Genomic DNA, 13,894 nt, shown 5'->3' with positions numbered 1-13,894 from the left:
CTAATGAGGCAAATTTGGGAATGCCTTAAAATTTTGGAAATATAGAGGAAAGGCCAAATTAGTATCTTTTTACCTTGATATGTGATTTAAGGAAGCAAAGTAAATAAGGATTATTTTTATTGCATTAGCAATGTTCAATATTATCTACTTATACTTCCTAGAAGTAGGTTATTTTGTTTATTTTTGTGATATATATGAGCGAAGTGATTACTGGTGAGGTAGCTAACTTATCTATTGTTTATAGACTCCCTGATGTTATAGTTCTAGGGGCTACAAAGAAGAAGAAAGAATAGTACACTGGGTGTACTCTCCCAGTGGTTAAACAACACCTTAGAAGTGTCAGTAAGAATTCACTGATTTCATTGTATATAATGTATACACTGACTATATAAACATTGATTTCAATATCACTGAGCACTTCTTATGTGCCTAAAACAGACCTAAGCACCTAGGCATAATGTCATTTAGTTCTCACAACAATCAGGAGGCAGATGTTATTTGCAGTGCCTTTCTACAAAGGAAAGAATCAGGGAGGCAACATTTCCAAGGCCACTCGTCCCAGAGGAGCAGAACAAAAACTTTAATCCAGGACTCCTGGCCCTAAGGCTTCATGAACCACACTGCAATGATGCAACATAAACCACACGTTTATGAATTCCAGGGGATCCTGGTGGGTACTAAATATAACAAGAGCTGTAGGTAGAGAGGATTCTAATACAGAAGGAAAGTAACCATCAGCACCAAAACCACGGTGACTTGTGGGGCAAAGTGTCTCCTCATTTGGGGATTCTTTGGTGTTGTAAGAAAGAGGCCTGTATTACTGGAACTCCAACCACAGTTTATCAAGGGACCTGGTCCACAAGTCCATTCAGAGCTAGCAAGCAAGATCTCTTGTGATAATCAGTATTTAGTCTGGGGGGGATAGGTCCTCTCACTAAGGTTTAAAAAATATTAGTCCTGAGGAAAGATGGGGGCTGGTAGTAGCTAAAGGAAGACAGACCTTGGGGAATTCCTAACCTGTATGTACTCACACACCACTTCTGACTCTCAGAGAAAAATCAGGCAGCTGGGACCACACACACATTTTCCCCAAAACTGCTGTGCCTCCTTCCTAAAGCATGGGGTACGCACGTGTGCACACGCACAGACACACACACACACACACACACACACACACCTCTAATTCAATTAAGTGAAATAAATCGAAAAATGTTATGAAGTGAAATAATCTTTAATAAGTTTGTATAAACTGACTACAGATGATCACTGATACCATATTAACATTAATTATCATATCTTATTTGAATTTTACTTTTGACTGTTACTTATCATATCTACCAAAATACATCCATATTGGGTTTTGGGGGGAGTTGAATTTTAATATTTATCTTTGTCTTTAAAAACTGCACTAATAAAATACATTTAATGTCTTCCTGAGCTACCTATTTAGTATGTCTAATACCATGTTCAAAGAACCCTAATCTTCTTAAATACACATCTTGTCTATGGACTTAAACAAATAGGTTCACTGGCCCACACAACTTATACTTGCTACCAAAGGATTACTGTGGTTTTAAGAATAATAATCAACAGAACTAATTAGAAACCATAAATAAATATTATGTTAAAGCTATTGTTTTGAATAACTGTCTTCTTTCTTCTCTCCACAACTTGGAAGCAAATGGAACTTTTTATTTCTTTCAACAGAGTTAAAAATTGAAACAAGATCAGTTTCTTGACATTGTGATCTATCACAGACTACAGTGATATTATTCATAGGAGGGCAAATGTGTCAGTGATAGACTTGGGAATATGGATTTAATAGAAATACCACATTTTGATCCTGAGGAATTCAAAATATTGGAAGGTGAAATAAAATCATGGAAAATATTTCACAATGAAACTGCCTCTGAGAACTATGGGCAAGATTTGTCATTGGCTTTGTGGAATGTACATCAAGATTTTTCAGCGTACTTTTGTGTTCAGCTGGGAAATACTGTATTATAATTTTCATGTTTCAATTCATGCTAAAATTTGATTTTATGTGTGTGTGTTAAGTATGTGCACAAAAGACCTCAAGTACAAGAAATAAGAAAGAGAATCAAAAAAACTGTTGGCATTTTTGTAGGAAATATTAAATTTAGTTTTTCAAAGGCACAGATTCTTTTTCCACTAATAAAAGTAGGATATGAGACTACAGTTAGTCAAATGCACTGCAAATTTAACCACATTTTTAAAATGTGATTTTAACCTGGATGTCTGCAATCATCCTTGGAGTTTATAAACTCAGCTTATTTCCAGATTATACTTGAAAGAAGGTAAAAATTAACATAAAGCGAATCACTGGTAAAGCAAAAGCAAAAATGCGCTTTCTGTGTTTGATTTGGTATTCATTCACTCACAATACTTCTTCACACAAAATAAACAAACAAACAACAGATGCTAATCTCTGAAAATTTATCTTGAAGGATTTAAATGATGTTCTTGAAAATGTCAAGTCCTTTTACTGGCTCATATTGAGAAAAAAGGGGATAATTATTGTACTATTGTTACCAGTTCAGAAAAACCTCACAGTTTTCATAAATTCTAGTCAGCTTTGCAGAAAGATAACTTCTGATGTGTTTTAAAATTCCTAATTATCCAACAAATGCTGCTACAGTTTAAATCAATACTCAAATACACACATAACAAGGAAAGAAGAGGCATACATTTTGAGATTAATGGTGTAAAAAGTAAAGGATAAGGAAAAAATGGTTAAAAAAACAGCTAAACAAGAAATTGTTATGTTGTCTCAGAATTTTCTGTCAAGAGAATGGCCACCGGATTGAAAAGAACAGAAGAAAAACTTATCAGAAGGAAAAGTGAAGTTAATGCTTAAAAAATGTGTTTTGAGAAATGAAAACTTTTTTATTCACTGAAAAAGTATTTCAGTCCCCTGGACCCTTTGACTACGGACCATATTTTTTGAAAGGACGTGCAAAGTAGATCCAATAACTGCAGCAATCTTTGAAGAAACTTAAAAGATTGGGGAGGGGCCAGAAGACTGCAGGCTGACGCAGACATGCGTATTCACTTTGCAAAAGAGGAGAACAGTAAACTCTTCAAAATATCGACAGAGGAGCTTTACACTATTCTTACAAAAGCCTTCCATAACAACTTACTAGGGATTGATTTGTATGGTGCTAGGAAACAATTTATTGGAACCTGCCTACACTAACCGTGAGCTATTTCAAATGAAATAATGAGAGGCAGACAGGATAGTGGTTAAGAATGAGATTTCTGTGTTAAACTTCCAAGACTAATTTCCTACCTGTGCGATGTGGCCAAGTAATTTCCAGTCCTGTATCTTGGCTTCCCCTCTGTAAAATAATAATAATGGAACTTCATAACATTGATGTGAAATATAAATGCATTTAATAGATCTTCATGACAACGTAAGAATCATCACATGTCTCCTTCTGAGTAAATAATCAAAAATAGTATATCTAACTATAAATTCTATTCTTTCAGAACATATCAGACATGTATAGCTTCGCAATGTGGAAAATAATGTCCAACTGGTTTTAACAAGGCAATTGCCAAGTTCAATCATGACCGTCTTCTCCATACAGCGGAGAAGAAAAAAAAAAATTACAGAAACAAAATCAAGCCAATGTTTACTAAGAGGAATCTCAAGACTATTTCATAAGAAGGCCAAATGAATCATTTTGAAAACTCTAGCGCATCAGTCTGAATATACTGTAACTTCTGGTCTTAAGATTTGCTTCAGACAGCAGCTCTTGAGAACTTTCTGCCTTAAAAATTTCACTAAAGTGAGCAAGTCTGTGTTCAAGAACAACTGGATATCAACCAACCCTGACTGTCAGCAACAAATGAATTTAGCAGTCAGGAGATGTCATTCTAATGTCAGCCATAGCATCATCTTTTAATCTAATGTATGTTCATGATATTTATGCTACAATTTGAGTTAGTTTGTGTATATTATCCATCCTATTCTTTCAGCGATGTAAAAAGTATAAGAGTGTCATATTATGAAATGACTCTACTTGAAAAAATATTAAAAGACGTAAGAATGAAGGAAGCCATTGGTGCTGTGGTGTGCACTGGGTCAACAGCAGGGATGATACTGAAAGATAAAAAATAACCTGGAAAAAATGTAAAAGGCTCTGAGGTGATCCACAAGAAAGAAAAATGACTGATAAAACTAAGTTTTGAGTGTGAAGATGACCAGAGAATCAGCATCCATCCTGGATGCCTGTCAACCTGATGTTAATTTAGGAGATAAAAATTTGTTCAGGAACTTAATAAGCATGGTAACAACTACTGAGGATCTTTTGTCAAAATCCATGGATAATTATAGTTTCCAGGCATGTTCACATTTGTACAACCGTGCAGTGAGGGAGTAAGTGGAAATCCCCAAGAGGAGGGATCTATAAGGGTAAATGATTCACAACAGAATATCTAGCAGCATGAAGTTGAAGAGTATGCCTGGTTTTCAGGTAGAAGTTAAAGAATGAAGAGACCTGGTCATGCACAGTCATGTCATTCTTATTTATTTATCTTTTTAATACTCAAGACTTTAAAATAATTTCAAACAGCACTAAGAAGGTAGAAACTTTCATAACAAAAATTTGGACTAGCAGTTTCTTAAAAAATAATGTGAAGTTCTGGCAACATTTCCACACTATATCCCTAACTCATTAATGACACCTACCTAACCCATGAGGCTTCTGAGTTTACAAACCCCATTTTAAAACTTCTAAAAAAACGACTCACAATTCTAGAAGATGGAAGTGAATTAGGGACTGTACAGTGAATGCTTTTTCACCTTGACTTAACCCAAAGATGCTGAATGTAAATGAACTCCTCTAACTGAAAAAGAAATAATGCATAATGAGTTTGAGCAGTGGTTAATACGAAAAGAGCCCAAATTAGCAAGCTTTCTTTTTCTCAACTACTGATTATTGATAATGCGACTTGACTGCTTGTACAGTATTTTGATAAAGATGTTTACACTCAGAATTAAGCAAAGGCCAAAAATCATATAGGTGGAGGCTTAATTTGCGAAAAAATAGCCGTGGTTCACAGAATCATAGGGATTTAGAGCTGCAAGAGCATTTGGAGATCATCTGGTGCAAGTCTCACAGAGATAACAATTTACTAACTTACATGCAAAATTTCAAAGTCTTTAAGTTCACTTTCATTATAAAGTACAAAGTAATTCTAGAAATAAATTTGTAATACAAATGGTATTGATTGGAAAGGCTATAAATATACTTAATCCTATATATATGTATGTGTGTGTGTGTGTGTGTGTGTGTGTGGAACTGAACACACAAACGAAGTTGTGCACATATTACAAAATAGGCCCATGTCAGCTCTCTAGGCTCTCACCCCTGTGACACAGTCACTATGCTTTAATGAATACCCAAGAGGATCCTGCAACACAATATATTCCCTGGCCTGTTTGGAAATCAGACAACATTTCCTCTTGGTGTAAGTCTTCAGTACAAAGACTTTCCTCTCTTTTTTCCCAACAAATGAGACCCCATGTTTGTCAATGGAGTAAGAGAATACTGGTTACCTACTTCCAGTAAGTACACTGAGTCAACCACCTAGAGGTTTGAGACAGTCAAGGGGTCTGGTAATGAATGTCCTACTCATTCTGCAATATAAAAGTAAATTACCAAATAATAAATGCTGAATCTTTGGAATTTGGAAGAGTCAGCTTTATATTTTTTAGAAAAGAAGATCTTGTGCATGAGTCAGAATCATTAACACAACTTTGCTGTGTTTGCAAATTTCTGGCAGGTTAATTTTTGATAGCCGGGGAAGAGCAAAGCTTCCAACCAATTTTCTAAATCATCTTTAGGCAAACATCCAGGCGCAATCACCTGTAGACGGCTGCCTGAAGGCCCAGGTATGTTTTCAGAAAGCAGCCAGATTCGTGAATGATTTACAAAGTTAACCATTGGAGCTACTCATATAACTGGCTTAGACTGAAAATAAGTAACCAAAAATACATGCATGACACACCTTAACCTCAGTGTCCTCACCTCACTCGGAGGAGAAAAAAGCATCCAGAAAAGGCAAGTCGACCCTGGCTTTTCAAATCCTTTTCAGACATGAGCCTATGAAAGGTATTCCTGCTCCGAGGTCACTAAAAATAAAAATTAAACAGCAGACATGACGAGCAAAAGACAGTATGGTCATTTAGATGTAAATATATTTCCTTTTTGATTTTAAAGTTTAGAATAGTATCATTAACTACTGAGTGCCAAAATGTCACATTTTGAATCAAGCTACCAGGACTTAAAAAAAAAAAACAGTTCATCTAATTTGAGACAAATGAAATCAGAAACGATCTAAAATACAGTGCTCTGACAAAGCGAGCTATTAGCTGAATTTGATATTATTGTGCTGTCACTTCCAAACAAATAACAGGGATCAATTTATAAAGTTAATGAGACATTTACAACTGAAACACAATTATAATTACAGCCCCTAGAACAAAGTTTTAAAAATATTCATTCACTGTCATTCAAAAATTTGAATCACTTACTTGTTTGTAATGAATTCTAACTTTAAAACATTTATCAAACTCACTTTTTTCAAATCTTTTGACAAAATAGTGTAATGATGATGTTAATGATACAATATTAGTAAATAACATACTGAGTTAAGAATAATTTACCTCCTGTTGTTCCTTATAGCTTTCAAAAGGGGCTTACAGACATGTTTTTATTTAATTTAATGTACACATAATGAACTTATATGCATGATACTGATCTAGACATTTTTAAAATAGGCAATTTAGTCCTCATAAGAATCGTAGGGGCTGGGCGCGGTGGCTCATGCCTATAATCCCAACACTTTGGGAGGCTGAGGTGGGTGGATAACCTGAGGTCAGGAGTTCAAGACCAACCTGGCCAACATGGCGAAACCTTTCTCTACTAAGAATACAAAAATTATCTGGGCATGGTGGCAGGTGCCTGTAATCCCAGCCACTCAGGAGGCTGAGGCAGGAGAACAGCCTGAACCTGGGAGGCGGAGGTTGCAGTGAGCCGAGATCAGGCCATTGCACTCTAGCTTGGGCAATAAGAGTGAAACTCCATCTCAAAAAAAAAAAAAAAAAAAGAATCTTGGGATAAGAAATTTCTGCAAGACAAATAAAGTATCACTGCTTGAGGATCACAATGACTTTTAAACTAAAAAAAAAAAAAAAAAAAAAATCCTAGAGTTGAGGGTGTGAAGATCCAAGATTAATAAGATGAAAATCTAGGATTAAATTTAAGTGGTTTTAGGCCTCTGATGGAAACCTGAAACTGCTTGCCCATAGTAGGTGACATGTTATAGTTACATTACTTTCTTGAGAATAATTTATAGAAAAATTGTTTTCAAAGTTAATCATGTTTACTCCTCATCATCTTTCATCCTTCTATAATGAACAGCAGGGCATTGGCAATAACCACAAGTTGCTCGACACTGTCCCAAGAAGACTTAAACGTCGGTGTCCTTTCACCTTGAATCTGGGAGGGCCTGTGAATTCTTCAACTAATAGAATGTGGCAAAAGTGATGCTATGGGACATCTGACATGTGAAGTGAGTCATCAAATGCCATGCAGCTTCCTCTTGGTTACCTGATACACCTGCTCTCTGAGCGTTCCCTTTCCAAACACAGCTGTCATACTGGGAGAAGTCCAGGTCACATGGGGAGGCCATGTGTAGGTTCTCTAGTCAATAGTCCAGCTAGGCACAGCCTTTGGTCTGCACAGCGTTTGGTCAGCACAGCCCAGAAACCAGACATGTGAGTGAAAGAACCTCCAGATGATTCCAGGCCCCAGACCTCTGAGGCCCACTCTGCCTTTGGAATCTTCCCCCCTGAAGCCCCAGGCATGATGGAGCAGAGACAAGCACTCACCTTCACTGCCCTGTCCAAATTCTGCCCACATAATTTGTGAGCATAATGAAACAGTAGTTGTTTTATGCCATTAGATTTGGGAAGTTTTTTATACAGCAACATATAAATGGACTATCACTCTAGTTAAATTATCTAGTTTTCTAAGTTCATTTCCATAATAGAAACAGTAGTAATAAAATAATTTTAATGATCTCTTGTTCCAGATATACTGTTAAGGCTTCATACTTACGATTTTATTATAACATTCCTATTTAACCTATAAAAAGAGTATTATAAATATTCCCATTTTATAGATGAGGAAACTAAGTCTTTAGGCATTTAAGTGACCTTACCAACAGCACAGAAGTAACAAATATCAGAACCAGTATTTACCTGGAGTTATTGGTAACTTCTCAGCTGTCAGTAACACACAGCTCATTTGAGAGAAAAAAACATGCAGTTGTAACATAAGGATGCACGTCAAAAATGTACTAATGTAAGTATCATGAAACGATTTCACTTTCAGGAAAATTTACTTCAAGTGGTTCAAATCTGAATAATTGGCAATTCTTAGAATTCAAGAGAGAAAAACAAAGAAATCAGTATCTTAGGCAACAAAAATCAATGGTATAGATTTATAAGAACTCCTTCAAGGCCATCAGATCAGGCCCTCACTATCCAGGCTACATATAAAAGGCACCAAACATCACAAGAACCTGTGTGTGACTTAAAAGATGTGAGGAAAATGGAATTCCTAGAATCATGTTATTTAAGAATTATGAAGAACCCCAAAGGCCAGCCAATCCAACTCCTCCTTTAACAAGAAAACAGTCCTGTAACCCACTTGAGGCTGCCTTGGTTCCTCACTGCCACTGAATGCTCTGTTCTAAAGAGCTTGTCGCTTCCTCAGGTAGATTGACAGCTTCAGGGAATTCTGTAGTCCCCCAAATTTCAGAAGGATAGATTTATCAACCCTGTGGCCAAATCCTTTTCCACTTCAAAGGGTGACTGATCCTCAATTCTTAGTTATATAGGGCATAAAGACAGAATATACTTACATCCCAACACTGAAGGCATTATAGAAGGGAGACAATGCAAGGAGACACCAATTGCAAAACAAAGCACATATTAGTCCCAAAAGTGAAATAATTCACAAGTTAATGTGGATCATCGTAAGAGTCCATAAAGCCTTGAGACTTCCAGCTGCTTTAATGTTACAGTAATGGTAAGGGAAATGAGAATTAGAAAGGGAACCATGCTAATGTTTACCATGTTCCAGGCCTATGAATCATTTACGCGGTATCCCCCTTAATCCTCATAAAACTACCATCAGAAAGCCACTCACTTGCTCATTTTAAAGCTGAGGAAATTGAAAATAACAGTGACTGCTAATTGTGCATAGTATCCACTCTCTCCTTTTCAATTTTATTTATGAGGCAATACACTCAGTTAAAAGACTATGCTTCCCAACGTTTTCAGCTAGGTGTGGCCATGTGATTAAATTCACGCTAATGATACATAAATAAGCATTGTGTGGAATTTCCTAGAAAGCTGCTGATTAGCTGGAAAATGCATTCCTTTTGTCACTCTGTTTGCTTCCTTTGTTTCCTTCATGCAATATGGAATGTAGATGAGGTAGCTGTAGCACCAGAAGCCATCTTTAATGTAAGGTAATCCAGAGAATGAACACCAGAGTCAAAATGCAGGAGGAGGAGGAGGAGGGTGAGGTAGGAGCTTTGGTCTCTCCAGATCATGAAGACAACACAGAGCCATGCATCACTTACTGCTAAACTTCTTTTTCCAAGAGAGAGAAATGTATTTCTGTACTGTCTAGGTCCCTAATATGTTGGGTTTTCTGATAAACGCTGTTGGACACAGTTAATCCTTATGAATGTATTACCTTTACTGAAAGATTTTGCCAAACACAATGTTGAAAGCTCCAAAAAAGAAAAAGAAATCCATTTATTCCTAACAGTCCACTTCACTGTAATTTCTATTTCATCCTGCAAAAAACCCGTACTTCATTTCCAGACTGAATGCATGAATTTAAAGATAGACACGTAGACTCTAATTGTCTAAACTTCATAATTCTGTTTGCATCCTGTTGGAAACAGGAAGGTTAGATGGAGAAGCGAGCTTAGCAAGAAAAGGAAAGCTTACGGAAGAATCAAAATTGCTACAGTTAGTTGACTCAAGCTTTATGCTGGGCACGTAGAATACAACCAACCAAGAAATTCGACCTATTATTTACGTAGTGACAGATAAAGGAAAATGAGGTGTAGCTCGATAAACAAGCTCTCTCCTAAAGCAGATTTAGACACTATTCATTCCCTTCCTTTCAGTCCAGAAGCCTGCTTAGGTGGAACTGTAAAATAAATTCCAGCACTCTGAACGTTTCAAGGAGAAATAATTTTCAAAACTGGCTCAGATTCTATTTTTCTTCACTTTGAAATTGATTAGATGTGCTTTTAAAAGAAAACTTGTTGTCTCAAGGAATAAAGAGTATTTTAGACAAATATAAGATAGCTAATTTAAATCCATTTAAGATTTTGCCTACATGTTCTAGCCATTAACCATTTCATCCCATTTGTCAGCAACGTACAAATAAATCATGTCAGATTATACCAAAAGGCAGTCAATATTATAATATTAACCTAGTATTTGCCATTTAGCTGAGCTGATTATAAAGTATCAGTGAAATTTGTTCTTTAAAACATTTTAAATAAACAATAAATTGACTGAGGCAGTGAAAATAAAATCACTGATGAGTTGCTTAGTAAGTAATCAGACTCAATACTTGGAAAGAAATGTTACATAAGCAATAATTTAATTTAACTTTTCAATTTAGGGCATGCTTAGTCATATGTAACTTTCTGAAATGAAGCATTTCAACAACTCACCATGGGTCTGCTTTAGAAGATAATCTGAAAATCTATGAGAATGACCAAAAAAAAAAAAAATTACTCTACAGCAGCACTTGATCTAACTGCTAAAGAAGCAAAGACAAGTAAATGAGAAGGTTTCAATTCAGTGAGTCAACACTGCCTTTCACACATAGAGCAGTTCGCCCCTCTAAACCTTTTAAATGAAATTACTACACTCTTCTTGTGCTGGGATATCTAGAGTAAATAAAATAGCTCTAAAACATAAATCAAATTAATTTTTCTTTGAATGGTTTTACATTTCTTCAAAGCATAAATTGGGGATTCATATGGTTCATTTCTTTGCTACTAACTCTACGAGCGAGGAAACACATCACAGGATAACTTCCTTGGCTACTATAATGTATCGTTCTGGTATCATTCTTGACAATTGCTCCTGATCTATAAATTATAGCTATTATTATTATTATTACCTTTGAGTATCATTTTAATATCTAAGAAAGGAAAATAACAATTTCTCATAAACCTAAATTATATGGGGATAGGAAAAGGCAATCACATATTTTAATGTAAAATATGTAGAATACAAAACTACAGAATGTAAACACTATCACAAGTATCCTTCTGTTGTTTAATTAGAAAACCCTATAACTGACTGAAATTTGCCTGAAAAGAGTCAATATCTAATTACCATTCGGGGTGAGGAGAGATGGGCAACTCTGAATTGTGGCAATACATGGGAAATAAGTTGAAAAACAAGCCCTTTGAAATGTGTTTAACTACCATCACAACCAATGCAGATAACGATTTTATCCAAGATTTACAATTAGTGCTGTCAAAAAGTGAATGCCCCAAGAACTTTCAGAAAAGAGCTAAGCATGTTTATAGAATCTACATTACAAGAATTATCATATATATCTTGGTCTGTCTATAGGAGAACGTACATAGGCAGGGTTTCTATTTATGAAAAGCACTCTCCGAATTGCAACAGAATGCAATGAAGGCTCTTTATGTGTTGTACCCACCACTCTATCCCCAGGATGTAGCTCAGTGTCTGAAACTTTATGAGAACTCAATAAATATATAACTTAATGGTTAAATGAATTTAGCTAAAAATAAAAAAAGTGACTGCTTTTCATCGTGGTTTGAAAGCCAATATGCTCATGGCAAAGATGCCTGAAACTAAAATGTACAGAAAAAATTATTTCTCTTCCTTTAAAAAAATCTCAATCTCACATTGTTATATTATTGCATATCATGTTTGCTTGGAAGATAATCCATAAGTGGTAGCATTCAATTTGTGTTGTGCTATATAGTATAAATTGAATATCTTTCCTGTAAGCACATGATGAATTTTAATGCCACACAATCAGTAATCCTAGTAAATCTTAGCATTTATTCCAATTCTGAGCCATCCCCTTCCCCCATATATATATTCTTCTTCTGAAGAGGAACTTTATTAGAAGGTATATATGGGAAGAGGGATGGCTCAGAACTGGAATATATGCTAAGTTTTATAATATATAAATATATATACACACTTAATTTTGGTTAAAATATTACATAGGAAAATGGTTATTATCATAAATCTGTTATTTAGGGTATAGTTAACTTCATTTTTGCTGGAAAACACAAAATTAAATTTATAATGTAACAAAAATAAGACAATAAAAAATAAAATTTACGTTAGACTTGGGTGTTCAAAGCCAATGTTGCTAAGTTTCAACATAAATGACACATCTAAATTTAAATGTATGGCAAAACCAAACAAATTTGGGTATACAAAAATAACTCCTGTAAATTTTTAAATTTTGTCATAAATTATCTCTTTTAACAGACCCTAATACACAGCAACATAGCAATGACTAAACTCCCCCCGATGCTTGATATAAGTTCTGTCAGGCACCATCTAGCTACCTCATAACTAGTCTTGTTATTAATCATCCTACAGAAAGCTCTTCCCTGATCACCTGTTACAAGACAGATAGCAGCTGGGCTATTTTATGTAATAAGGGACTTGGGCTTTCAAGGCAGTGAGGGAAAAGAACCAGAAGCTTGGCAGCTGTGAGCCAAGGGCCCCACCCTTTCACTACATAACAAAAATCAGCTGTTGCCTCAACAGCTGGCAAGTGGCTGACAAAAATGAGATCTGAAAAGAGTTGTAGATTTTATGTAGAAAAGGGCCACAGTTAGGAGACAACAGAGAGTAGAAAAGAAAACTGATGATAAGGGTGGGAAATACAGAGAAAGCTAATGTAAGTGGTAACTACAGATCAGATGCTAACAAACTGTGGCAGGAGGGACTCACAGGTATCACAGAAGCCTATAGCCTGAAAAATCTTGTAAAAGAAAATAAAGACGAAGAATAAGGACAGACAGCTATCTGCCTGAAGGTATTTTATTGCCCTATCTGAAAGTAGGGAACCTAGATTATCATTTGAACTATTTCTTCACCCTTGCATCTGTTTACCACTTAATGCTATTACTACACAGTGATGTGTTTAAAATAAAGTATGACAATTATAAATAGGAAGACATTTGTGACAAATGTGAATATGATGGCTCTCGCTCCTCTTGCAAACTGCATTTTGAGACTGGCAACATATTCACAGGCATTGATTTACTAAACAAACCTAAACTAATGCCAACCACGTGCCAAGTACTGGGCAAGACAACAATTAATGAGGCATGGACATGGCCTCCAGTAATTGCATGTGGGAGAGAAAGGCATAAACAATAATGACAATGCCTCTTGTGTTGTACATGAAAGAAAGAAACTAACTCTGCTGGGGACAAGACATGAGGAAGATGGACAGGAGGAAGTGGCAGACTATAAAGCTTCATAAATTGACGTAGCATTCCAGACTTGTCTTGAAGGATGACTAGGCTTTATCTGGAGAAGAAATTTTTTAAATGTATTTCAGGAAAAGAATAGCACATGCAAATACAAAGAGCACGATAGATGAGAAAGGGAGCTGCCTGGGAGACAGGGGAAAGGATTTGCTGAGCGGTACTCAAGGTTCGGCTGAGGCTAAAAACCTTACACGTGTAATAGCACTGATCCACAAGTCTATTTGATTTTTCTTCAGCTGTCCTTGACAGTCTGGCAACG

General features: G+C 35.8%; 1 protein-coding gene across 47 annotated transcripts in view; it reads right to left on the bottom strand.

The window, feature by feature from the left end:
• Window positions 1-13,894, bottom strand: part of ADGRL3 (adhesion G protein-coupled receptor L3) — an 866,327-nt gene that overhangs the window by 807,684 nt on the left and 44,749 nt on the right. The window contains exons 2-3 of one of the 47 annotated variants that reach the window (XM_058434485.1): window positions 6,057-6,160; window positions 3,311-3,359 (exon numbers count right to left, since the gene is read on the bottom strand). The exons of the other annotated variants lie outside the window; for them this stretch is intronic. The gene's annotated coding sequence lies outside the window, so the exon portion shown is untranslated. The remainder of the gene's footprint in view (window positions 1-3,310; window positions 3,360-6,056; window positions 6,161-13,894) is intronic. 47 annotated transcript variants of the gene reach the window in all.

This window comes from Hylobates moloch, unplaced genomic scaffold (genome assembly GCF_009828535.3).
Source record: "Hylobates moloch isolate HMO894 unplaced genomic scaffold, HMol_V3 SCAFFOLD_2, whole genome shotgun sequence".
Lineage (NCBI taxonomy): Eukaryota > Metazoa > Chordata > Mammalia > Primates > Hylobatidae > Hylobates > Hylobates moloch.
The sequence above is the reverse complement of the archived record's forward strand: the minus strand, read 5'-3'. Positions and strand labels throughout refer to the sequence as shown.